Source organism: Ranitomeya imitator, chromosome 6 (genome assembly GCF_032444005.1).
Source record: "Ranitomeya imitator isolate aRanImi1 chromosome 6, aRanImi1.pri, whole genome shotgun sequence".
NCBI lineage: Eukaryota > Metazoa > Chordata > Amphibia > Anura > Dendrobatidae > Ranitomeya > Ranitomeya imitator.
In genome coordinates this window covers 134434620-134460117 of record NC_091287.1, presented here as the reverse complement: position 1 = coordinate 134460117, position 25498 = coordinate 134434620, and the positions used below count along the sequence as shown (strand labels likewise).

At 45.0% G+C, this 25498-nt stretch overlaps 1 protein-coding gene across 3 annotated transcripts in view; it reads left to right on the top strand.

The window, feature by feature from the left end:
- The window catches only part of TRAK1 (trafficking kinesin protein 1), a 239844-nt gene that overhangs the window by 11237 nt on the left and 203109 nt on the right, over window positions 1-25498 (top strand). The window lies entirely within an intron of this gene.

The window sequence follows — 25498 nt, the reverse complement described above, 5'->3', positions numbered from 1 at the left end:
GTAGTGACCAGTGCTGTGGAGATGAATCTGTGCTGCACTTTATGTACATGCTCAGTAGTGACCAGTGCTGTGGAGATGAATCTGAGCTGCACTTTATGTACATGCTCAGTAGTGACCAGTGCTGTGGAGATGAATCTGAGCTGCACTTTATGTACATGCTCAGTAGTGACCAGTGCTGTGGAGATGAATCTGCGCTGTACATTATGTACATGCTCAGTAGTGACCAGTGCTGTGGAGATGAATCTGAGCTGCACTTTATGTACATGCTCAGTAGTGAGGCAGTGCTGTGGAGATGAATCTGTGCTGCACTTTATACACATGCTCAGTAGTGACCAGTGCTGTGGAGATGAATCTGTGCTGCACTTTATGCACATGCTCAGTAGTGACCAGTGCTGTGGAGATGAATCTGTGCTGCACTTTATGCACATGATCAGTAGTGATCAGTGCTGTGGAGATGAATCTGTGCTGCACTTTATGTACATGATCAGTAGTGATCAGCGCTGTGGGGTTGGAGTCGGAGGTTTGGCTTACCAACTCCACAGCACTGCCTGAAACATGACATGCTGGCACAACAAATCTACAGCCAATAATTGGTTGCAGCGGTCACTCTGGGTTGACACATCATCACTTCAGCTGGTACTGTAGATTGAATACCAGTGGAGGACAAAATAAGCATCAGCACTGGAGTAGCAGGGAATTGACAAGGTATTATTCCCTTTAATATTTCATATTGTTGGAAGTGCTTTCTTTATAATAAATCATGATGCCGGTTTAATGCACAGCACTGTCTAATGTGCAGTTATTAAAGTACTATTCATATACTCGTACATTCATTGAAGGTTTCTGGCAAGAAACAGATATTCATAGGTACAAGGCTCCAGCATCCTGCGGTCAGTTACTTTATTGTTTGATTCCTTGGTTGAGATTTGCTCAGAAGTCGGAGGCTTATTCTCCTCTAATTAAGAGGCTTACTGGTGTAAAGAAGATTTGCCTGGTAATTCACTTGCGCTACTTTATCTCCTTTATATGCTACTGTGCCAAGTCTAGGTGACGGATATTTCTCTGTATTTCTTAGGTTCTGTTTTACAATTTTTTTAGCATTGCATAATGTTTGTTTCTCTGATGGGACTTTCAGGCCATAATATGTAATGGTGTAGCGCTAGTGCATATTGCATTGTTGCGGTTCCCAGTGCGCTCTCGGCCACCTGTTGTGCAGGAAATAACTAAAGGGGCCAGTGCTAAGCTACAGCTGTGGCCCCTCCTATCAGGAAAAGGGGGGTGACCTTTGGCCGGCCCACGACTATCACATGTGCAGGGGGGCTTATTTTAGATATCCCACTGCTGCTACAATATGTCACGAACTGCAGGGATTTATGTATATCCCGCTTTCCAGTTCTGCTTTGGAACTTGCAGCTCTCTGGCGCCCCCCCTTTACGGTCCGGTTAGGTACTGCACCTAGGGTAATTAGTCACCAGAAAGGCTGCCTGGTATGTACTGGCTATTGGGCATGCTACAGCGAGGGCAATATGACTACTCCCATACAGGCTGGAATAATAATTATTAAAGTCGCTGAAAGAAGTCCATTCGCACAGGACAAAGTCACTGCCAACAGCTCCAATTTTCACAAGGATTAATGGGTCCGGAGCCAACCCAAATTAGTAGCATAATTAACTTCAGGCACGTGTAAATTCGCTATAGAGCATGGAGAAGACGAGACTAATAAATTTTATATTTTACTCCAAAAAGTTAGGCAGTGTTTACAAAAGGTATAAAAATATTTTACACTATGAGATCAAAGTATGAACAAAGCGATTACAAATAAAAAAGATTAAAACAGAAATGAACACTCACATATTGCTTGGATCATTCCAGGCTAACCATGCTGGTGGGAGGAGCCAGACGTCACAATGCATTCAGGGTCTTGTTGCAGCAGCTTCCCAGGCAAGAATGAAGGCTGGGCTGAGTGCAGTAACTTATACCTCTGGGCTTGTGACATCACTAAAGGGGGTTGTTACCACCACCCTCCCCTTTTCCCAGAGTTACAGATTTGCTAGCAAAGCTTATAATTATCATAACTTGCCTGAAGAACCTAGCAGAGGAACGGCACACACATCACTCATCTTATATTGAAATTAGCTTTCTAATGATTCCAAACTCAGACTAGCTTCATTAGAAATCCATTTCTTGGGTTGTTTTGGTGCTAGAATTTAGCAAAAGGCGCTGTAACGAAGCTCTATCAAAGCACATTCAAAATATGTATCTGTCATTTTTCTATCATACACTGGCGTCGCATTATGGCTTCTCTAATGTCTCCCCCACATACAGCAAGCACATGGGTTTTTAGGCAAAAGACATCCCTTTCTCTTGGCAAATTAACATTCCTGTGGAAGGGGGAAAGGAAGGAGTGAGGAGAGATGGTATTGTTACAGGCAAGCCAGGGAAAGAAAAGAGGGGGGGGGGGGTCGGAATAGCCCCAACATGTGTCTTGTAAAGCTAGGCAGATACTCAAACATGGCATATTCACATTATGACACCTTCATTCTCACTGTGGCCCCTCCAATCTCAATATCAGTGTTGTTCCCAGAGGTAGTAATACCACCAAATTGTTGTTGCTAGGATGACTTATTTATGTAGTGACATCTTATATGGACAAACCATAAAAGCCAATTAGTAGAGGTGAGCAAATCTATTCTCAGGTCCCGGGGCCACATCAGAACTCCTGAGCCACCGGGCGAGAACCCTGCAAACTGCCTCCTACGTGCCGGCATCCCAGGCGCCCCTTCTGATACCTGGGCCCGGCAATACGTCATCGTTGAGGCATGACGCATGTATGACATCGCTCCAGGCCAGCTAATCAGAAGAGGCATCGCTGATGGCTACTGGTAAGAGGAGGGCTCCCTGCTGGTGGCTACAGAATAATGATCTAAATGCCGGACTCTGTCCTACAAATTGATTTCCTCATCTCTACCAAATAGCCAGTGCATCAGAAAAATGTGAGCTTGAATGCACTGACTGAGATTCACAGCAAAATCTGCAACAGATCCTTATGTACCCCATGGAGATTTTGGCATGGAATTGTCACAGATTCACAACAGAATAGCTTATTTTTTCTGCACAAGGTTTGTCCTTATGTGGACGAAGCCCTAAAGCAGAGCTGTCATGGAGCCAGTCTAGTACTCGTCGCCTGTAAATAATAGTACATGCCCAGTAATGGTGTTTGGGGATATGTAACAGTGAGGGGCTGCAGACTTTCTTCATCATTTTTGGTGGGTCTACACCACCCGACTCGCTGCACTGATCAGACACTTGCTTGTAGCCGGTCGTTAAATAACCTGTGTAATAAGTGCACAGAGCTATCATTTGTAGATCATTCTGGTCACGTAGGTCGCCATTGTTCTTGGCAGCACTGTGTACACATATGCTGCCGAGAACGAGTATTTTTATTTTTTTTTGTAAGCAAACCCACAGCTTGTTTGTCAGGTGACGGCAGCCTGTTTACACTGCATGTTTGTCAGGTAATAATAATCTGTCGCTGACGGTTCTGTGCTCCTCTCGGAGGTGCGGCCTAAACAGGCTATTGAGTAGGTTGCCAATTGGCGCATGTTTAACGCCGGTGTAAACCCAAACACGTCAGAACCAATGATAACAGGACTATTTTCAGTGATCCACTATTCGGGCTTGTTCACACGACCATATTTTCAGTGCTGTCCGTGATTAAAAAAAACAAAACGGATAGTACTTGGACCAATATAATTCAATGGGGCAGTATAAATCGGATGAGACTCGCCCATTCGTCTATGGGTGCGAGAAAAAATTGTGATGCCGTAGGGGCCACAGTAAAGCATCCGATTATTATGGATACATTGCAGTTCTGTAAGGCTACTTTCACACTAGCGTTATTTGCTGTACGTTGCAATGCGTCGTTTTGGAGAAAAAACGCATCCTACAAATGTGCCCGCAGGATGCGTTTTTTTTTCTCCATAGACTTGCATTAGTGACGCATTGCGACGTATGGCCACATGTTGCATCCGTCGTGCGACGAATGCGTCGGGTTTTGGCGCACCGTTGGCCCAAAAAAACGTTACATGTAACTTTTTTTTGCGTCGAGTCCGCCATTTCCGACTGTGCATGCGCTGCCGGAACTCCGCCCCCTCCTCCCCGGACCTTACAATGGAGAAGCGGATGCGTTGTAAAACTGCATCCGCTGCCCCTGTTGTTCTTTTTGTTCGCAGTTTGCGTCGGTACGTCGGGCTGACGCATGGCGACGGCCCCATACCGACGCTAGTGTGAAAGTAGCCTAACATCGGAAGCTGTAAGTGGTCCTGTAAGAAACAGATTGTATACGGCCTGCACACGGGTGACTAGTGAGAAACAAATCGTCTGAGTTTTCTGGATGAAACTGCTGATTTTTTTTCTGCGCTTCTGTGAAGTTTTGACCTGACCCAATAGTTGGGCCATTTTCAAGCTCTTTACATTGTCCATCCTGTAACATTCCCGGCAGCTGGCACTGTGATTGCGGTCTAGGATCAGCGCTGACTGTGGGCGCCGCTCCTAGCGACCTCCTGCCATCAGCCAGAAATGAGAGATGGCTCATGTCTTTGTGGTGAGATCATCGGTGGGATCTCCGGCTGTTCTCTACCCTATGTGTAAAGAAAAATGTCACACCCTGTATCTGCATGTGGAAGATGGGATAAATCCTTGGGCCGGGCCGTGTGTGCATCATGTCCCAGCATGACTGTATGGAAATCCTGAAACAGCTTTCCTGTGATTAATAGTGTCTTGTTAACCCATAAAATCCTGCTTATTCTGTAGGATAAGGACAAGTGTTTTTTTTTTTTACATTTTTGTGAATATTAGTAATGGAACAATGTGTTTTTTTTGTTTAAGAAAAATCATTTGTTTATATTGTTTAAGAAAAATGACTAAAGTAAGATGCCCAAGGTGTCTGCAATATTACATTGTTGGGATAAATCTCAAGTGTTTGGTGGAATAGCGCCCCTAGTCCCTCTAGGAATCAGCTGAGTGCATGGCCGGCATCAGTGCCTCTGCCCCTTTCACTGTAGTTGCTAGGCACAGCAACGTCCATGGGAGTCTCCCCATTGATGTAAATATGGGTTAAGTGCGGTTCAACTACTATCCTATGGACTTCAGCCACATTCTGCGAATCTCACTTCATTGCCTTTACAAAGAAAAAATCATGTATGTACCGTAATATCCAGAGATAAAACAACCATTAGCAGAAGAGAGAACCGCCAGGTACTGCAGTGTCTGGGAAATAAGGTGTAGTGGCGATACACATGAGGCTTTCTCCCTCCCTCCTCTGTCCCAATTTGCAGGTCCTTATTATACCCGTTATCTTATGGTCAACTGTTTTTTTTTTTCATAACATACTTTAGTGCTTATTTCCCCATTACAGGGTTTATTCTCCATTGGGTTCCATGCACTTGTTATCATCTCACATTTTCTACCCGGTATATTATTAATTGGGGAGGGCACAGATTAGGGCTGATTTAGGAGTTCAGCAAGGTACGTGGTTCCAGCATCTTCACCATGAGGATTTTTAGCGTTTTTTTTGCGGAATTTCGCTATAAAAACGCTATAAATCCGGTAAAAAAATGCTAACATTATGCATCCTATCTTTTAGAATGCATTCCGCATTTTTTGTGCATATGTTAGCGGTTTTTTTCCGCAAAAAAAACGCATTCCGCAAAAAAAACTGACATGCTCTATCTTTTTGCGGATTTTTTGCAGATTTCCTATCAAAAAGGACATTCCGGAAAAAAAAAAAAATCCGCAAAAAATCCGTGCAAAATCCGCGCAAATTCGGCAAGAAATCCGCGCGAAAAAAGGACGCGGATTTCTGGCAGAATTCTCAGGATTTTGTCAGGAAATAATCCTGACGTGTGCACATACCCTGAATCTGGGGAAAAAAACAGATTAGTTTGATCCATGACTTGGCTCAAATTCGGATATTTTATTTATTTTTCTTAATAATTGACCATTAATTCCAAAGCGCTTTCCAGACATCATCTCTGTCCCCATTGGGGCTCACAATCTAAATTCCTTACCATTATGTGTTTGGAGAGTGGGAGGAAACAGAAGAATCTAGAGGAAACCCACGCAAACACGGGGAGAACATACAAACTCCTTGCAGATGTTTTAAATGCAAATATATGAAAAACCTCCCAGCATGTGGATGCCATTCGTGTGATGCCCGTTTTCACTGTTTGATAGGAGAAGCCTCCACCAGAAAAGCTGCTGACTGCCAACACCTTCACCAAACGCTGATGACCCTCTGACCAAAAACACTCCTAAATATCAGCCAGCTTTTTGTGTACAATGGTTCACATGTCAGTGAGGCCTATAAAATAAATGCCATGTGTGAGGGTAGTTATTCATTTTTATTTTTTTTTCTCGATTATGAGCTATAGCAAAACAGGCGGGTTAAGTAATCACCCATGACATCTTCAAAAGGGGTTATCCAGGGTGTTGATGAAAGTATGCCATCACTATATATCTGCAGAATGTGAATCCTTACAGCGTGTGCACAACACTCCGGTGTTTCCAGCGCGCGCAGGCGGTCACATGACCACAAGTTGCATGCTTCCAGCCACATTCCAACTAGACGTGCCTGGCCTCGCTTATTTCTCTTGCTTTGAGTGAGGCTGAGCACATCTAGTCGCCAGGTTACCAATGTATATAAATCGCACGGTTTATGATCACAGGCAATAACTGAGATTTGACAGCGTGCAGTGCACACGCTAATGATTCAGAAGTTTGCAGTCACACAGAGTGACCTCTGACTGTCATCAAAACACCGGACAACCCCTTTAAATATGTTTGTCTCTTGTGTACTTAAGGTACCATCACACTGAACGACGCTGCAGCGATACCGACAACGATCCGGATCGCTGCAGCGTCGCTGTTTGGTCGCTGGAGAGCTGTCACACAGACAGCTCTCCAGCGACCAACGATGCCGGTAACCAGGGTAAACATCGGGTTACTAAGCACAGGGCCGCGCTTAGTAACCCGATGTTTACCCTGGTTACCATCCCAAAAGTAAAAAAAAAAAAACACTACATACTTACCTTCCGCTGTCTGTCCCTCGGCGCTCTGCTTCTCTGCCCTGTGTAAGCACAGCGGCCAGAAAGCACAGCGGTGACGTCACCGCTCTGCTTTCCGGCCGCTGTGCTTACACAGGGCAGAGAAGCAGAGTGCCGAGGGACAGACAGCGGAAGGTACGTATATAGTGTTTTTTGTTTGTTTTTTTTTTACTTTTACACTGGTAACCAGGGTAAACATCGGGTTACTAAGCGCGGCCCTGCGCTTAGTAACCCGATGTTTACCCTGGTTACCAGTGAAGACATCGCTGAATCGGTGTCACACACGCCGATTCAGCGATGTCAGCAGGAAGTCCAGCGACGAAACAAAGTTCTGGACTTTCTGCTCCGACCAACGACATCACAGCAGGATCCTGATCGCTGCTGCGTGTCAAACTGAACGATATCGCTAGCCAGGACGCTGCAACGTCATGGATCGCTAGCGATATCGTTTAGTGTGACGCTACCTTTAGCCTTACAATGTGTCGGGCTTAGGTCTGTCCAGGCCTGGCTGGTACCATGAGATTGCGCTTTGCTCTGGGGCTGGGTGCTGTTTGCAGCTAATTGCTAGTATTATTTTGGCAGTGCTCCGTGGGCAGGGACAGTTTTGTTTTCTATGAAAGCCTTGATGATGGCACACGTGTGGCCTATGTATAGTATCAGGATGTGGTTTTCTGTTCCTCACATGGAGCGCCTCTCCGGGGATGAGCAGGATGCCGGCACCATTGCACCACTAGCCAGTTAGGCCCGCCATTGTTGTCTGCCCAGTATTGTCCGCGGTTCATACAATGACACTTGCTGTCTGATCCTGGGTCACAGCTTGAAACCACCGCGCACAATGAAGTCTTCCTGGCTGCAGTCAATGGCGCATTTATAATCACTGCTGCTTTATTATGTCAATTATTTGCTACAGTTTACCTCATCTAAAAAAAAGCATTACAAAAATGGATATAAATATAACAAATAGGCTTATTTGTGTTAGAAATCTGCAATATGTCAATTTCTCTTGTGGGTTCGCGGAGTTTTATGTGCGGATTTTCCCTATAAAATTATATTAAATGTGGAAAATCTGCAGGTACAAACCGCACATGCATTTGTAGTACATTTCCACTGCTTAACCGCACTAAAAACACATGTAATCTGCACATGACTGGATTAAGAGTTCTGTCAGCCAACTACCAGGAGGTATCAAACGCAAAGCACCATGAGAACAAACCACAGAGTCAGAAGTGCAATAAAATGCATGTAAAAAACTCACTCAAAGGCCGGCTTCACACTCAGCGTATGAAAATACGGTCCGTATATTACTGCCGTAATACGCTGAAATGTCCCGAAAATAGTGGTCCGTAGCTCCTCCGTAGGCAGGGTGTGTCAGCGTTTTTTGCGCATGGCATCCTCCGTATGTAATCCGTATGGCATCCGTACTGCGTGGTTTTCTCGCAGGCTTGCAAAACCAACATACCGCTATAGAAATGATCCATGTGTCCCAAAAAGAAAAAAAATATATATATACTATATATATATATTATATGTCAGTAGACACATATATGTATATATATTACTATTTTTTCCAGCGCTATACAGCTTGAAAGCCGGTAATTCAATTACCGGCTTTTTCCTTCTCCTTCCTAAAACCCGACATGATTTGAGACATGGTTTACATACAGTAAACCATGTCTTCTCTCCATTTTTTTTGCAGATTCCACACTACTAATGTCAGTAGAGTGTATCTGCAAAATTTGGCCGTTCTAGCTCTTAAAATAAAGGGTTAAATGGCGGAAAAAATTGGCGTGGGCTCCCGCGCAATTTTCTCCGCCAGAGTAGTAAAGCCAGTGACTGAGGGCAGATATTAATAGCCTGGAGAGGGTCCATGATTATTGGCCCCCCCCTGGCTAAAAATATCTGCCCCCAGCCACCCCAGAAAAGGCACATCTGGAAGATGCGCCTATTCTGGCACTTGGCCACTCTCTTCCCATTCCCGTGTAGCGGTGGGATATGGGGTAATGAAGGGTTAATGCCACCTTGCTATTGTAAGGTGACATTAAGCCTAATTAATAATGGAGAGGCGTCAATTATGACACCTATCCATTATTAATCCAATTGTAGTAAAGGGTTAAATAAAACACAAACACATTATTTAAAATTATTTTAATGAAATAAAAACAATGGTTGTTGGAGTATTTTATTCTACGCCCAATCTAGTCACTGAAGACCCTCGTTCTGTAAGTAAAAAAACATAATAAACCAACAATATCCTTACCCTCCGCAGATCTGTAACGTCCAACGATGTAAATCCTTCTGAAGGGGTTAAAACATTTTGCAGCAAGGAGCTTTGCTAATGCAATGCTACTCCTCGCTGCAAAACCCCGGGGAATGAGTCTAAATATAGATCAATGAGCTATATTTAGCTTCATTTGCGGTGAGGCGCCCTCTGCTGGATGTTCATAGATCGTGGGAACTTTCCTAGAAAGCCTGGGAGCTTTCTAGGTAATTGGGATTGGCCTGACATCATGGCAACCATGTAGGAAATCCTGCGTGTGCCCATCAGCCCCAGCTTCATGTCAGATGTGTGCATGCGCCGGCGCTGCTCTGAGTCAGTGGCTACTCCACTCTGCGCTCCGCACATGCACACATCTGGTTTTTAAATATACTTGGAGCTTTTCTTTGATAAAAACATGTTAGTGATGCACTTTGCATCACGAACACCACACTGGGGCCAGTTTAACCCCTTAACCGCTTTTATACCTTTTTAATGGCGGCAGTTAAGGGTAGTTATTCCTCAGGACACTTTTTAACGGCACTGAAAAATAAGTGTATAGCGCCTCCCTAGCGTCGGAATTTCTCTGGGGTCTTGGCTACCGGGGGTAGCTGAGACCCCCGAGAACATGATTCCGGTTGTTTTTTACCGACCCCAGTGTTGTGATCGCTATTATTAACAGAATGACGGCGACCGCAAAAAAAAAGTCTGATTTCCCATTTAATTTCTTTTTTTCTGATGTGATCGCACGTCAGAGGTAGAGAAAAATGGATCCCCCGTCCGGTGGCGTCTTCTTCCGGGAAGAAAATGGCGGGTGCCGAGATCTGCCGGCCAGCACCCGGCAACAATGGGAAATTTTTCCTATTTGTTGGTTTTGATCACTGTGATAGGTTCTGTCTAAAAAAAAAAAATAGTAAATCAAACCCCCCTTTTCACCCCCTTAGTTAGGTAAAATAGTGCAATTGAAAAAATGTATTTATTTCCATTAGGGTTGGGCTAAAGTTAGGGTTGGAGCTAGGGTTAGGGTTGGGCTAAAGTTAGGGTTATAGTTATGGTTGGGATTACAGTTAGGGTTGTGATTAGTTTTAGGGGTGTGTTAGGGTTAGGGTTGGGGTTAGGGGTGTGTTGGGGTTAGGATTGGGATTAGGGTTAGGGGTGTGTTGGTGTTAGGGTTGGGATTAGGGTTAGGAGTGTGTTGGAGTTAGAATTGGGGGGTTCCACTGTTTAGGTACATCAGGGGGTCTCCAAAGTGACATGGCACCACCATTGATTCCAGCCAAATTTGCGTTCAAAAAGTCAAACGGTGCTCCCTCCCTTTTGAGCCCTGCCATGCACTCAAATAGTGGCTTTCCCCCACATAGGGGGTATTGGCGTACTCAGTAGAAATTGCATAACAAATTTTGTGGTCCATTTTCTCCTGATACCCTTGTGAAAATAAAAAAACAGTTTGGTTCCAATGTATTTTTTTTTTTTTTTTGTGAAAAAAGTAAAATGTTCATTTTTTTTCCTTCCACATTGCTTTAGTTCTCGTGAAGCACCTGAAGGGTTAATAAACTTCTTGTGTGGTTTTGTGCACCTTGATGGGTGCAGTTTTTAGAATGGTATAACTTTGGGGTATTTTCTGGTATTTTCTGTTATATTGACTCCCCCCAAACTCACTTCAAATGTGATGTGGTCCATAAAAAAATAGTTTTGTAAATTTTGTAGGAAAAATTAGAAATCGCTGGTCAACTTTTAACCCTTATAACGTCCTAACCAAAAAATTATGTTTCCAAAATTGTGCTGATGTAAAGAAGACACATGGGAAATGTAATTCATTAACTATTTTGTGTGACATCTCTCTCTGATTTAAGGGCATAAAAATTAAAAGTTTGAAAATTGCAATTTTTTTTTTTTTCAGAAATAAACGCAAGTCATATCAAATAAATTTTACCACTAACATGAAGTACAATATGTCACGAAAAAATAGTCTCAGAATCACTGTGATACGTTGAAGCGTTCAAGACTTATCTATATACATAATTGTTCAAGGTTCACTTCCATCTGTCTGTCTGTCCTTCTGTCACGGTTATTCATTCGCTGATTGGTCTCGGCAGCTGCCTGTCATGACTTCCGCGACCAAGCAGTGACGGGCACAGTCCCATTAGTCCCTCCCCTACTCCCCTGCACTCACTGCCCGGCGCCCGCTCCATAATCCCCTCCACTCATCGCTCACACAGGGTTAATGGCAGCGGTAACGCACTCCGTTACCGCTGCTATTATCCCTGTGTGTCCCCAACTATTTACTATTGATGCTGCCTATGCAGCATCAATAGTAAAAATGTCATGTTAAAAATAATTAAAAAAAACAAAAAACCTGCTATACTCACCATCCGCCGCCTTATCCGCTCCTCACGACGCTCCCAGGACCGCTCCATTGCAAGCGGCAGCTTCCAGTCCCAGGGCTGGTGTGCGACAAGGACCTGCCGTGACGTCACAGTCATGTGACCACGACGTCATCTTAGGTCCTGCTCACACCAGCCCTGGGACCGGAAGCTGCTGCTTGCAATGGAGCGTCGCGAGGAGCGGAAAAGGCGGCGGATGGTGAGTATAGCAGGACTTCAACAGGCTATAGGTGAGTATATGTTTATTTATTTTTTTAAGTCTCTATACTACGTGGCTCTGTCCTGGGCAATATACTACGTGGCTGGGCAATATACTATGTGGCTGGACAATATACTCCGTCACTGGGCAATATAGTACGTGACTGGGCAAAATACTACGTAGCTCTGCTATATACTACGTGACTGGGCAATATACTACGTGGCTGGGCAATATACTACGTGGCTGGGCAATATACTACGTCGCTGGGCAATATACTACGTCGCTGGGCAATATACTACGTCGCTGGGCAATATACTACGTCGCTGGGCAATATACTACGTGGACATGCATATTCTAGAATACCCGATGCGTTAGAATCGGGCCACCATCTAGTAACTACATAAAGTGACAGTGGTCTGAATTGTAAAAATTGGCTCCGTCATTAAGTACCAAGTTGGCTCTGTCACTAAGGGGTTAATGGCCAATAACGAGCTGACAGGTTCCCTTAAATTTATCTTATAGGTACAGAAATTCAGATTTCTGCTTTGTGTGCGCAGTTTGATGTGCTGAGCATTTATATGGGGATTAGCCCTCTGAGCAGGGCTGTGGAGTCTGTAAGCCAATTTGTGGCCAATTTGTAACAATAAATTTACTGTTGTCAGATATTAACATCGTGCTTATTCAGTTTCTCACCATCATATAAGTAATCAGACCACTTAGAGCAAAAACTATATTTATTAGAATACAATTAGAATATAGCAAATAACTTTTATAAACTTTTCTAAACTCTTGTAAGTAAATATGCAATAAACTGTTATGCAGTTAATAAGAAGAAATCTATACACTGTCAGACATAATGTTTTCTATCTTGAGTGATGGTGAAATGTTCAAATACAGCTGATTTAATGTGACGCTTCTTTGATGACATTCTCAGGTTTTTAATTCTGCATTCACAATCCAAATAACAATTGTTTTTCCTAAAAACAATTGTACAAAATTATTGCCAGGTCGTAAAACTGATATAGTGCTCAGTGATACTGTTATTCCTCATGTACTCGCAGTTAACTGATGCAAAGTTTGTTGAAAGGATAATACTTCTTACAGTCTTCCTCTTCTGAGTAGCAGCTGTGAGATGCTTGGAAGAGGCACCCCAAACATCTAGTCTAGAGGAGGAGCTTTACTACTAAGAATTTGCAACACATTTTCACTTTCAGTTTCATACATTGTAAGTAGGGGGATTGGGGCAACATGAGGTTAACCAAGTATAAGATTAGATAAGGGCACTGGAGAACAGTGACACACAAGAAGTAAAGGTGCCTTCACACTGAGCAACTTTTGAACGATAACGATAGCGATCCGTGACGTTGCAGCGTCCTGGATAGCGATCTCGTTGTGTTTGACACGCAGCAGCGATCAGGATCCTGCTGTGACATCGCTGGTCGGAGCTAGAAGGCCAGAACTTTATTTAGTCGCTGGATCGCCTGCTGTCATCGCTGGATCGGCGTGTGTGACGCCGATCCAGCGATGTGTTCACTTGTAACCAGGGTAAATATCAGGTTATTAAGTGCAGGGCCACGCTTAGTAACCCGATATTTACCCTGGTTACCATTGTAAAAGTAAAAAAAAAAAAAAAAAACACTACATACTTACATTCCGGTGTCTGTCACGTCCCCCGCCGTCAGCTTCCTGCACTGACTGTGAGCGCCGGCCGTAAAGCACAGCGGTGACGTCACCGCTGTGCTCTGCTTTACGGCCGGCCCTGCGCTTAGTAACCTGATGTTTACCCTGGTTACCCGGGGACTTCGGCATCGTTGGTCGCTGGAGAACTGTCTGTGTGACAGCTCTCCAGCGACCACACAACGACTTACCAACGATCACGCCCAGGTCTTATCGCGGGTCGTGATCGTTGGAAAGTTGCTCTGTGTGAAGGTACCTTAAGAAATGTCTCTATCTCCAGCAGAACTGCTTATCCCTGTTGTTCATAGTTTGATAGAACATATATATATTTGAGTAACATTTATGAAATTCATATGAAAGTTCAATTATGAAATATTAATACATTTTTTTTAAAGCTGGAGTCGGTACATTTCTACCGACTCCGACTACAACCAAAACTAACTCCAACTCCGACTCCACAGCCGATGCTATTAATTCACTGACTTTTCCATGTTAATATTCTTGTTCTTTGACTGCTGTGAAGGGCATGTACCGTAACTGGGGTTACAAAAACCTTGTTTTGTGTCATGAAAGATAAGATGGCCTATAGCAATAAGTGGTCATGGTACATGCCCGTATCCGGCATTTTTTGCAACAGAAAATAGGAAATTCCCTTACAATGCCTAGCAAAAATGCAATAACCCGAGCAGATTGTAATGTGTTTTTTGGTGCAGACCACCTGCAGAGGAACTGCTGCAGGAAAGAAAGCCGAGTTTCATGCATTTGGGAGCATAACCTGCCGTAAATCTTTTGTCAGAAAATGCTATAGGCGTTGTCCGGTGTTTTTTTATGAAATCTGCCGATGTCACTGCAGGCTTGTGGATTTTTACAGCGTGCGCACCTCACACTGTCTGGAGTCATACATGCGGCCACGTGCCGGTTTAGCCATGCTCACCCTTCTCTCTATACAAATTGATTGGGCAAGTCTAGTTGGACTGTGGCTGGAAGTAAGCAAATCGCAAACTTCGCAGTCAACAGCGGAGAATACTGACTGCACAAGGTGCGCACGCTGTGAGGATTGAGACGTCTGCAGTCGCGTAGAACGACTGCAGATTGTATAGACAGACCGGACAACCCATTGAATTTTTTTATGTAAAACATGTGTTTTTTTTCTGCATTTCTCACATTCTCAGGGTACCGTCACACAGTGGCATTTTGATCGCTACGACAGCACGATCCGTGACGCTCCAGCATCGTAACAATATCGCTCCAGCGTCGTAGACTGCTGTCACACTTTGCAATGTACGACGCTGGAGCGATCATTTCATGACGTATGTGCGATGTAGAAGCCGTTGGTTACTATGCGCACATCGTATACAATATCGTGCACACCTTTGTTACACCATGCGATCATGCCGCCACAGCGGGACACTAGACGACGAAAGAACGTTTCAAACGATCTGCTACGACGTACGATTCTCAGCGGGGTCCCTGATCGCAGGAGCGTGTCAGACACAGCAAGATCGCTGGAACGTCACAGATATATCGCTGGAACGTCCCGGATCGTGCCATCGTAGCGATCAAAATGCTACTGTGTGACGGTACCCTCAGTTATGCTGAAGTGTGAGAAAAAGATAAACAGGTGACCTTGCATAAAGTCACTCAATAATTAGCCTGCGTCCTCTGTGCTGTAGAATGTGCTGGCAACTCCTGACCTCTGAGTGCTTCTTGGCATCTCCTATTCATTAGTCTGACATTGAGCAGGCATTGGCACAGATTGCCAGGGGGCAGCATACTTTTCTTGTCATCTACACAACAGCCAGTGAGCTTAACGTTTAGTGTCTGAACAAAAATAGCTCAACGCAATGTGCCAATGGCCGGGATGAAAATGGAGATGGTGATGTGATGAGTTTATATTGGCAATACTGACACTATATTTATCCAAGTTTATATATTACATTAACATATGTGAAGATTTGCTTATTCAGCTAAAATTCTGCCACACCTAAAACAAATCTGATGTTTTCATTGCACTACTTTGGGCCCATCTCTGTGCATTTTTACAATATGATCCTTATGAGAGAAAGCGAAAATCTGAAAGGTAAACATTACTAGGGATGAGCGAATGACTTTGGATAACACTTTATCCGAATAGCTATAGCACTAACCAATTAGCTGCATCGTAAACCCGGATACCTTGAGCGCTCCCAATAATCAGCTGTTCCGCGCCGCAGCTGCATTTGTCACGGCTGTGTGACCGTCACAACACATAGGCTCTCCATGCAAAAATAATTTGTCAAAATCAGTAACTTTAGTGAGTATGAATGAAGAGGAAATGACCAGATCAGAAGCAGCTGAAATGGAGCTGCATGTTTCTGACCAGCATAGAGTGGGTCAATAACCTCTTCAGCACCAGAGGAAACTAAATCCATTTAATATGGGACACAAATCACAAACTCACTAAAGAAGACCTGCGATTCATTACCCGACGTGACCGTCTAACTCCAGGTCTTCTAGGGGATGTGACCCATCTCGTGACACTTACGTCTGAATCCCCTGCAAAACTGGATTCGGGTGTATGCGCCGATGGGGCCATCGACTGTAATGCTGCTGGCAGAGTGAACTTGTGCTCTGACGTACATTTCTTTAGAGTGTATATGCCTACCGGAGACAGACACCCGGACGCAGTCTGCTACGTCATAGTGTCAGCTTCCAGTAAGTGTACCTGGTCATAAATGGGATGACATTTGAAATCCAACTGCTTCTTTTTTTTTTTTTTGAAAACCCCTAAATTAAAGGGACTCTGTCACCTGAATTTGGAGGGAACAATCTTCAGCCATAGGGGCGGGGTTTTCGGGTGTTTGATTCACCCTTTCCTTACCCGCTGGCTGCATGCTGGCTGCAGTATTGGATTGAAGTTCATTCTCTGTCCTCCATAGTACACGCCTGCGCAAGGCAAGATTCAGGTGACAGAGTCCCTTTAACTTATCCCCTTTCATTAAGATTGGAGATCATTTATTTATGACTATGATCCCCAGAATGGGGCTTTGCAGAGCCTCATCTGAATGGAGCTGATATCAAGCATGTGCTCGTATTCTTCAAGAATGTGCACAGCTATTTATTGCAGCCCAAAAGAGAATGAGTGGCGTGCATGTGCACATGCTGGACTTGTGCTTCTTTCTGACGCGGCTCTGCTCGGGGATTGTGAGGTTGGACTAACATGAGGAAAGACTTTCTGATGAGCCTGTACAAAACTCTGTGCAGGAGCTCAGCACATCTGCTTACTCGGCGGCACACTTTAGGCCGGGTGCCCACAGTCAGGAATTGTTGCGGGTTTGACTGTGTGTATTTATGCAGTGTCAAACCCACAGCGGCCAGATGTTACAGCATAGTGCCAGTGCGCCTGCTGATCACCCGCGGGCACTGTCATGTGGCACGTCTTTCAGGATGGCAGCATGTCAATCTCTCTTGCGGTGACGCTAGTACCTGCAAGAGAAATTCCATCAATAAAAATGTATTGGATGCAATTAATCCTCATGGTTCAGTGAACATATCAGCAAGAGCTTATTACTAGAGGACTAGTAACCGTGGTGCCAGGTAGTCCTCCATATTCGTGAGCTCTGTGTAACCCCACCCCTGCAACGAATTGGCAGTTTTCTGCCTATGCACAGTGTATACAGAAAGTTGTTAATTAGCGGTGTGGGCAGGGTTATACAGACCTCATGAATATGTAGGACTACATGGTAGCAAGTTTACTTAGGCCTCTAGTGATAACTTCTTGCTAATGAAACAATGATTTTACCAAAACTATACCTTTAAAGAGAATCTGTTAGTAGGTTTTTGCTACCTCATCTGAGAGCAACATGTTGTAGAAAAAGAGACCCCGATTTCAACAATGTATTACTTAGTTTTCTGGGTGCAGCAGTTGTGACACAACCAGAGTTTTTCGATGTACAGTAGCAGTGCTCAGAAAACTAACCCTTCCCACACATCAGCCTTCTGTGTAGAATATCTATTGACAGTGAGCTGCTTATCAGAGGAGGGGCGTGGTCAGACCTGTGCTCACAGGAGCCCCAGTCCTGGCAGTGGTAATGTCATGGAGATAAAACCTTCACTGTAAGTAAACAGCACACAGCCCAAAAAAGTGACACATCATTAAAATCTGTGTTTCAGGCTCTATCTCCTGCAGTATTCATGTTACATATAAAAAAAATGGCTGATGGATTCAATCTAAACCAGAGGTGGGGAACCTCAGGCCCCAGGGCCATTTACGGCCCTCGATGACCTTTTATCAGGCCCCCAGGCAGATTCTCAGGGACCACATTCTTGGGCAAGGAGGTGTATTTTGACAACAACCAGCTCATTAATTTCTTCTTGCTCTGTTAGCACACACATGCAGTGTTCACTACTAAATAACATGCAATTGAAAGCAGGTTGCGGGATGCAGTGACAGACAGGAGGCAGAGCAAGGGTTAACAAGTTTATTAACAGGGGAATACGCCACGCAGGGAGGTAAAGGGTTAAACCGTATAAAGGGAAAAGGATGTTGGGAGGTAAAGGGTTAAACGGGATTCAACAGTTTAGATGGCAAAGGATATTGTAAGTAGAAGGACGGTTCAGATAACGGCAGTTCTTGTGAAGCACTTGTGTCAGGAGTTCCGCCAACTGTAACTCCTGCTGAGAACTCAATGGCGCCGTGTCTTTTCCAGAAAAGTCCTGGGGGCATCAATGCCCCGTCTTCTGGTGACAGTGGTCGAACCACGGTACCTTCCACTGGGCCTAGTCCATAAACTGCTGTGGCTGACAAGGGTACAAGCCACAATACTGTACGAGCCCAACATGGCTCTGCAATTATATTCCAGGTGAAGTCAGGTCACCATTGTCTGGGCAAATATTCGCTATCAAAGTCAGGGCGCAAGTGTCAGTCTTGTATGCGGTCCCTCTTATGTGGCGCGTGTGCAGTACACACGGACACTTAGCGTGCGGCGCCTTTCTCCTGATTAGCCACCGGGCACACACTGCACGTCCCTCTCGCTCTATAGCCCCACTGCTGGCGGCGGACGCAGGCCTGTGTGATGCTGATGCTCCTGGGATGGAGCACTTCTCTTCCTGGCTCTGCACACGCTCCTGATTGCTGCAGGGCACACTGCTTCTCTCTTGTGCTGCAGCACGGCCTTTCGCAGCGCCGGTACGCTGTGTCGGGACAGGGAGCGGAGTGCACTGCTCACATGACTGTGTGCTGCCCTCATTTCACTCCAAATTGCTCTGCTGCTCGTGCTTCTTTTTCCTCTTTCTCTGCCCCCCTTGGTCAGCAGGAAGGTGCCCCTCACTAGCGCTTCCCTCAGACAGCAGGGGAAGGTCTGCCGTACTAACGCTTCCCCCTGGGAACAGAGGATACAGCCTCTCTAGTTCCGGACCCGGCACGTAGGTACCTGCTGTCTCGTCGTCCCCTTACACAGTGAAAGATTACGTCCTGAAACCAGTGCCAGGGTCAGGATGTACTTTGTGGGCGGAGTTTGTACGGCCCCCGAAGGATGGTATAAATATCCAAATGGCCCTTGGCAGAAAAGAGATTCCCCATCCCTGCTATAAACACTGCCTGCACTATCCAGTGCCGCTCACTTTTGCAGTGGAATTGAGTTGTGCCTAGTAATGACTTTATATGCCACAAACTTGCTGAGACCAGATGTGGGATTGAGCGACCCTGGACGGCGCTGCATAACCGCTTCTGACTGTGTTAATATGTGCTAAATGTAACGTGTCCAATTTTAACTTCTGGACTTATTTAAAGAAGCCTTACAAATATGCATCAGCAAATATGAACTCTTCTTGATAGACTCAATGTCCTCGTCTGACTATGAGAATTCCAATCTTATATTAAAGGAGTTGTCCAGGATTAGAAAAAACATTCTTCTCCATGGGTTTGGTCTGGTATTGCAGATCAGTGTCCTTAGGGTTTGGGCCCATGACACATGACATATTTTTTTTCAGGAGGCTTTCGCCTGAAACTTGTCTGAAAAAAGCTGTAAAAAAAACATAAACTTGTATGCAGCAATGTTAAAAAGCCATGAAATTAGTAAAAGAAGTGACCTGACCATTCCCCAGGCAGCTTCTGCTAGAAAAAACTAAACTGCCAGGTAGGTAGACAGCTGCAAAAGACATTCAATCGGATATCAAGAAATACATTTCGGAGGAAACGCCGCCATGTTCCTGAAGCTTCATGGCACTGTTTGTCACTGACCAAATTGAAAATGTAATTTATAATAGTCAGCAAAATAAAAAACAAAACAAAGAAGAAGCCAAAAGAATAGATGTAGAATTTAAATTGCATATACCATAACAATATATATTTCTAATTGTTTGAACATTATATGTATTTCATGGGGGGGATCAGTCGGCATTATCTGTTCAGTTATGTTTTACTTTCACTCAGTTAAAGGGAATCTGTCACCCCAAAATTCACCTATAAGCGAAGGCCACAGCCATTAGGTGCGGTTTGGTGCAGTTCGGGTCCGATGGGTGTCACGGGCCGGGTCTGGCGCCTCCCATCTTCATATGATGACATCCTCTTCTTGTCTTCCTGCTGCTGCTCCTGCGCAGGCGTACTGATTTGCCCTGTTGAGGGCAGTGCAAAGTACTGCAGTGCGCAGGTGCTGGGCCTCTGACCTTTCCGGCGCCTGCGCACTGCAGTACTTTGCCCTCAACAGGACAGATAAGTACGCTGCGCAGGAGCCACGGCAGGAAGAAAAGAAGGACGTCATGAAGATGGGAGGCGCCGTACCGGACCGGGACACCCATCGGACCCGAACCGCACCAGACCGCACCTGGGTGAGTATAATCTAACTTGTTTTTCTCATCTTTCAGAATACATCGGGGCTTATCTACAGCATTACAGAATGCTGTAGATAAGCCTCTGATGCCGGTGGCCTTAGCTTATAGGCGAATTTTGGGGTGACAGATTCCCTTTAAAGGAAACCTTCTTGCACATCAAAAATGCTATTGATTGGATGCCGGTGCCAATCTGCAGGAAATAATGTATAAATCTCGTCTTACTGGTTTAATGGAGCAGATACAGGAAGAAAATTACATGGGCTGTCCCACAAACAAAGTTTCTTTTAATCAACAGACCTTGGAAGAATAATATGTTCTAAAATTGGATGTGTTTAAAAAAAAAAAAACGCTTGGATCTTCTAAATGTGCCCCTGCGTCTGCTGAGATCTCAACCTGCGCATGCGCTGCCTCGTGTGGACATTTTCTCAAAACCCACTGCTGGGAAATCAATGGAAAGGGGACTTGGCTCACTGCCGACATCATAGGGCCCACAGGACAGGCCAGGACACCCTCTCCTCCCAGCCCGGGGCCCGCAACATCACCTGCCGGCCTCATGAAGAAACGACCCTGCCTCCAGTGACCCCGCTGAACCACAGCCAGCCCCTCGGTGAGCTACCTTCGGATAAGATGCACCCCCATTTTATGCCCAAATTTGGGGGGGGAGGGGGAAGTGCATCTTATATTCCCAAAAAATACGGTACTTTCTGGGCTCCTCAAAGTCACTTCAAATGTGATGTGGTCCCTTTAAAAATTGGTTTTGCAAATGTTGTTGTAAAAATAAGAAATTGCTGTTTAACTTTTAGCCCTTCTAACTTCCTAAAGGTTAGTTATAATCACACAAAATAGTTAATAAATATCTGGTTTAAAGGCATAAAAGTTAAACATTTGAAAATTGCTAAATTTTCACGAGAATTCTAATATTTTCACGAATTAATACAAAAAATATCGATTTAAATTTACCACTAACCTGAAGTATAAAGTGACACGAAAAAACTGTCTCAAAATCACTGGGATATGTTGAAGCATTGCAGAGTTATTACTACATAAAGGGACACTGGTATTTCTATTATTTATTAATCTCGAAAAAAGTTGATTGTGTAACGGTTCCGCATTAAAGGGAACCTGTCACCCCGAAAATCGCGGGTGAGGTAAGCCCACCGGCATCAGGGGCTTATCTACAGCATTCTGTAATGCTGTAGATAAACCCCCGATGTTACCTGAAAAAGGAGAAAAAGACGTTAGATTATACTCACCCAGGGGCGGTCCCGCTGCTGGTCAGGTCGGATGGGCGTCTCAGGTCCGCTGCGGCGCCTCCCATCTTCTTTCCATGACGTCCTCTTCTGATCTTCAGCCACGGCTCCGGCGCAGGCGTACTTTGCTCTGCCCTGTTGAGGGGAGAGGATAGTACTGCAGTGCGCAGGCGCCGGGCCTCTGACCTTTTCGGCGCCTGCGCACTGCAGTACTATCCTCTGCCTTCAAGAGGGCAGAGCAAAGTACGCCTGCGCCGGAGCCGTGGCTGAAGATCAGAAGAGGACGTCATGGAAAGAAGATGGGAGGCGCCGCAGCGGACCGGAGACGCCCGTTTGACCTGACCAGCAGCGGGACCGCCCCTGGGTGAGTATAATCTAACGTCTTTTTCTCATTTTTCAGGTAACATCGGGGGCTTATCTACAGCATTACAGAATGCTGTAGATAAGCCCCTGATGCCGGTGGGCTTACCTCACCAGCGATTTTCGGGGTGACAGGTTCCCTTTAAGGATATGGAGTGGCCTAGCCAGTCTCCAGACCTTAACCCCAGAGAGAACTTATGGAGAGAGTTGAAGCTTCCAGTTGCCAAGCGACAGCCTCAAAATCTTAATGATTTAGAGATGATCTGCAAAGAGGAGTGGACCAAAATTCCTCCTGACATGTGCGCAAACCTAATCATCAACTACAAAAAAAATCTGACTGCTGTGCTTGCCAACAAGGGTTTTACCACCAAGTATTAAGTCTTGTTTGCCAGGGGGATCAAATACTTATTTCTCACTGCAAAATGCAAATTTATATAATTTATACAATGTGATTTTCTGGATTTTATTTTTGATATTCTATCTCTCAAAGTTAAAATTAACCTACCCTTAAAATCATAGATTGTTCATGTCTTTGTCAGTGAGCAAACTTACAAAATCAGCAACGGATCAAATAATTGTTTCCCTCTCTGTGTATGTGGCATATGCTTATACCCTGGCCTGTCCAACTATGCTGCATCTGCACTTTATTATAGATTTTTCATGCATATAGAGTTTATGCTTTAGATATCACATATAGTACTCTTCACTGCACTTTATGGATATTCATCATTGACAGATTTTTTGCCTGTTACATGTATCTGTTTCTTATTTATTTTTCGACCATCAGGGATCGCTAAACACTATATTGTATCGTGTCTTATGTTGTATGTGGTGACTGCTGTCGCACTGGACTCTGCTCATATCACCCTTCTTTTATACTTTGCTTCATTGTTTTAAATCCTTTTCTAGTAATAATGTGTCTATTTTACTATATCTGGGCTTTAATTGGTTCCCTTCTTTTGTGATGACAGCCAGTGAGTGCGTAGTGGGTGGGCAGAGGGTGGTGCGTGTCACTGAGGTCGGGGCGGAGCGAGCTCTGGTGGTGGGCTTACATAATAAAGCCCAGGAAGCTGCCTGGTCAGGTAGAGGCAGATGTAAGCAAAGTGGATGCAGGGAGTGAAGAGGCGTTCAGGAGGAATGAAAGGTAGAAGCAAAAAACAAAATGTACAGAGGTGTTGTAGATTACTGTACAGCCCAGATTAGCTTAAAAAAAAAATTGGGATTTTGAGGTTGGACAACCCCTTTAAGACAAAATTCAGGTGAATTGCAACTTACTTTTTGTAAAAATGAACCAGTGTCTTTTGTATAACGTGCCTGGCATTCCCAGATACTAAGGCTAGGTGCTCCGCTCCTGATGTGCTGAATGAACATGGTGGATCATCTGGCTATAGCGGTCCAGGCTCTCTTTAATCAGTGTTGGTAACATGGCAAAAACATTCCAGCAGGTAATGGCATCAAGTTTGTTTTTTTTGCCTATTACTTGGTTACTGTAAATGAGTATGAGTCCAAGATGTGAAGCTGTCTGTGCCCTGACGAGAGCGCCAGCTACCGTATGTCTTTTAACCATATACATGCTGACTGGGTTGATTTTAATTTTCCCTGACATGAGACTCCTGGAAACCAGAGCCCAGTAACAATACAAGCATTACTACCTTAAGAGACGATGGCGGACATTTATTGAGCAGTTTACTCCACATTTGTGCAAGTAATGTATGACTTTTAAAAAAGAAAAAGGGCAGAAAAGACTGGGTCAGCATCGGCCCAAAATATTCCCTATAATGTACTCCAGAAAGTGATGTAAAGTACAGCTAAAACCCCTCATTTGTTGGGTGAAATGATCTTTTGGACTGCAGAAAATCTCATCTTCTCGACAGCACATTGTCATGTGTAAAGAGGACTGTTCTGCTAATCAGAATGGCAGCCTGTGCGCACTGAGTGACCTATTACGGAGTCGGTGCACATCTGAGGCATTGGGGGCCTCTGTAAGCAGTTTTTTTAATTACCTAGGGTAGGCAAAACATTTTACCCGTTGGTCGCAAACACATATTTAGTCTTGAGAAGTTATCTGATATGTGGTAATTTGCTGATTAGCGTGGATCCGACTGCTGAGAGCCCCACCGATGCTGAGAGCCCCACCGATGCTGAGAGCCCCACCGATGCTGAGAGCCCCACCGATGCTGAGAGCCCCACCGATGCTGAGAACCGCCTGTCCCGTTCCAGTGGAGTATTCGCCGGGCACGCTCACCACCCTGCACTCATTCTCAATGGAACTGCTGGGAAAAGACTAGACTAGTTTATCTCATGGGATCTCTTGGAAAAATTCAGAATAACCTTTTCAAAGTGGATCTGTTGCCAGGTTTTTGCCACATGAGAACAGCACAATGTAGATACAAAGACTGTGATTCCTGCAATGTGTCACTTACTGGGCTGCTTGCTGTAGTTTCAATGAAAACACTGTTATATCACCATGAGGTTATCAGTAGAGGACTAGTAAACCTACTGCCAGGTAGTCCCCCATATTCATGAGCTCTGTATAACCCCACCCCATCAGCTTTGTGCCTATGCACAGTGTACATAGAAATCTGCCCATCAGAGGTGTGGGGGCTGGGTTATACAGAGCTGCTAAATCTACAGCTGAGAAAACAGGGATTTTATGAAAAGTCAGCAAATAGCGCTGGAATTGATACATCTCTGGAATCAGGGTCTCTGCCTCTACATCATGCTGCTCTCACATGGGGTAGGAAAAACCTGAGACAAATTCCTTCTAAAACAATCTGTTTCATTTGGATGGGAGTGTCAGTTAGGCTACTTTCTCACATCAGGTTTTTTAATTCCGGCTGTTTACGGCTCTTTAGAGAAAAACCGGAACCGGGTTTTCTCCATTGACTTGTATTAGCGCCGGATGGCCCTGCGTTTCTGCATAATTTTGCCGGATCCGGCTAAAATTCCGGTTCCGGTGTCTTGAAAAAACGTCTACTGTAACGTTTTTTGTCTGCGGCGATAAAGCCGGAAGGGCCGGATCCAGCTCTTCCGGCTTTTCGCTACAATGCATGTCTATGGACGCCAGATTGCGCCGGATCCGGAAAAAGGCGGATCCGGCGGCCTGATCCAGCTTTTTAAACTGAGCATGCTCAGAAGCTATTGGCCTGCCCCCAGGACACATATATAAACCAATGCCATTGAGGCCCTCACTCATTTCCAGCCATACTGCTATCCAGAGAGCCCACACTCTGCCAAGAATCTTCCAGACCCTGCCAAAAGAGCCTGCCTGAGAGCGGAGCCAAGCCTGCCAGAGAGCGGGGCCAAGCCTGCTAGAGAGCGGGGCCAAGCCTGCCAGAGAGCGGGGCCAAGCCTGCCAGAGAGCGGAGCCAAGCCTGCCAGAGAGCGGGGCCAAGCCTGCCAGAGAGCGGGGCCAAGCCTGCCAGAGAGCGGAGCCAAGCCTGCCAGAGAGCGGGGCCAAG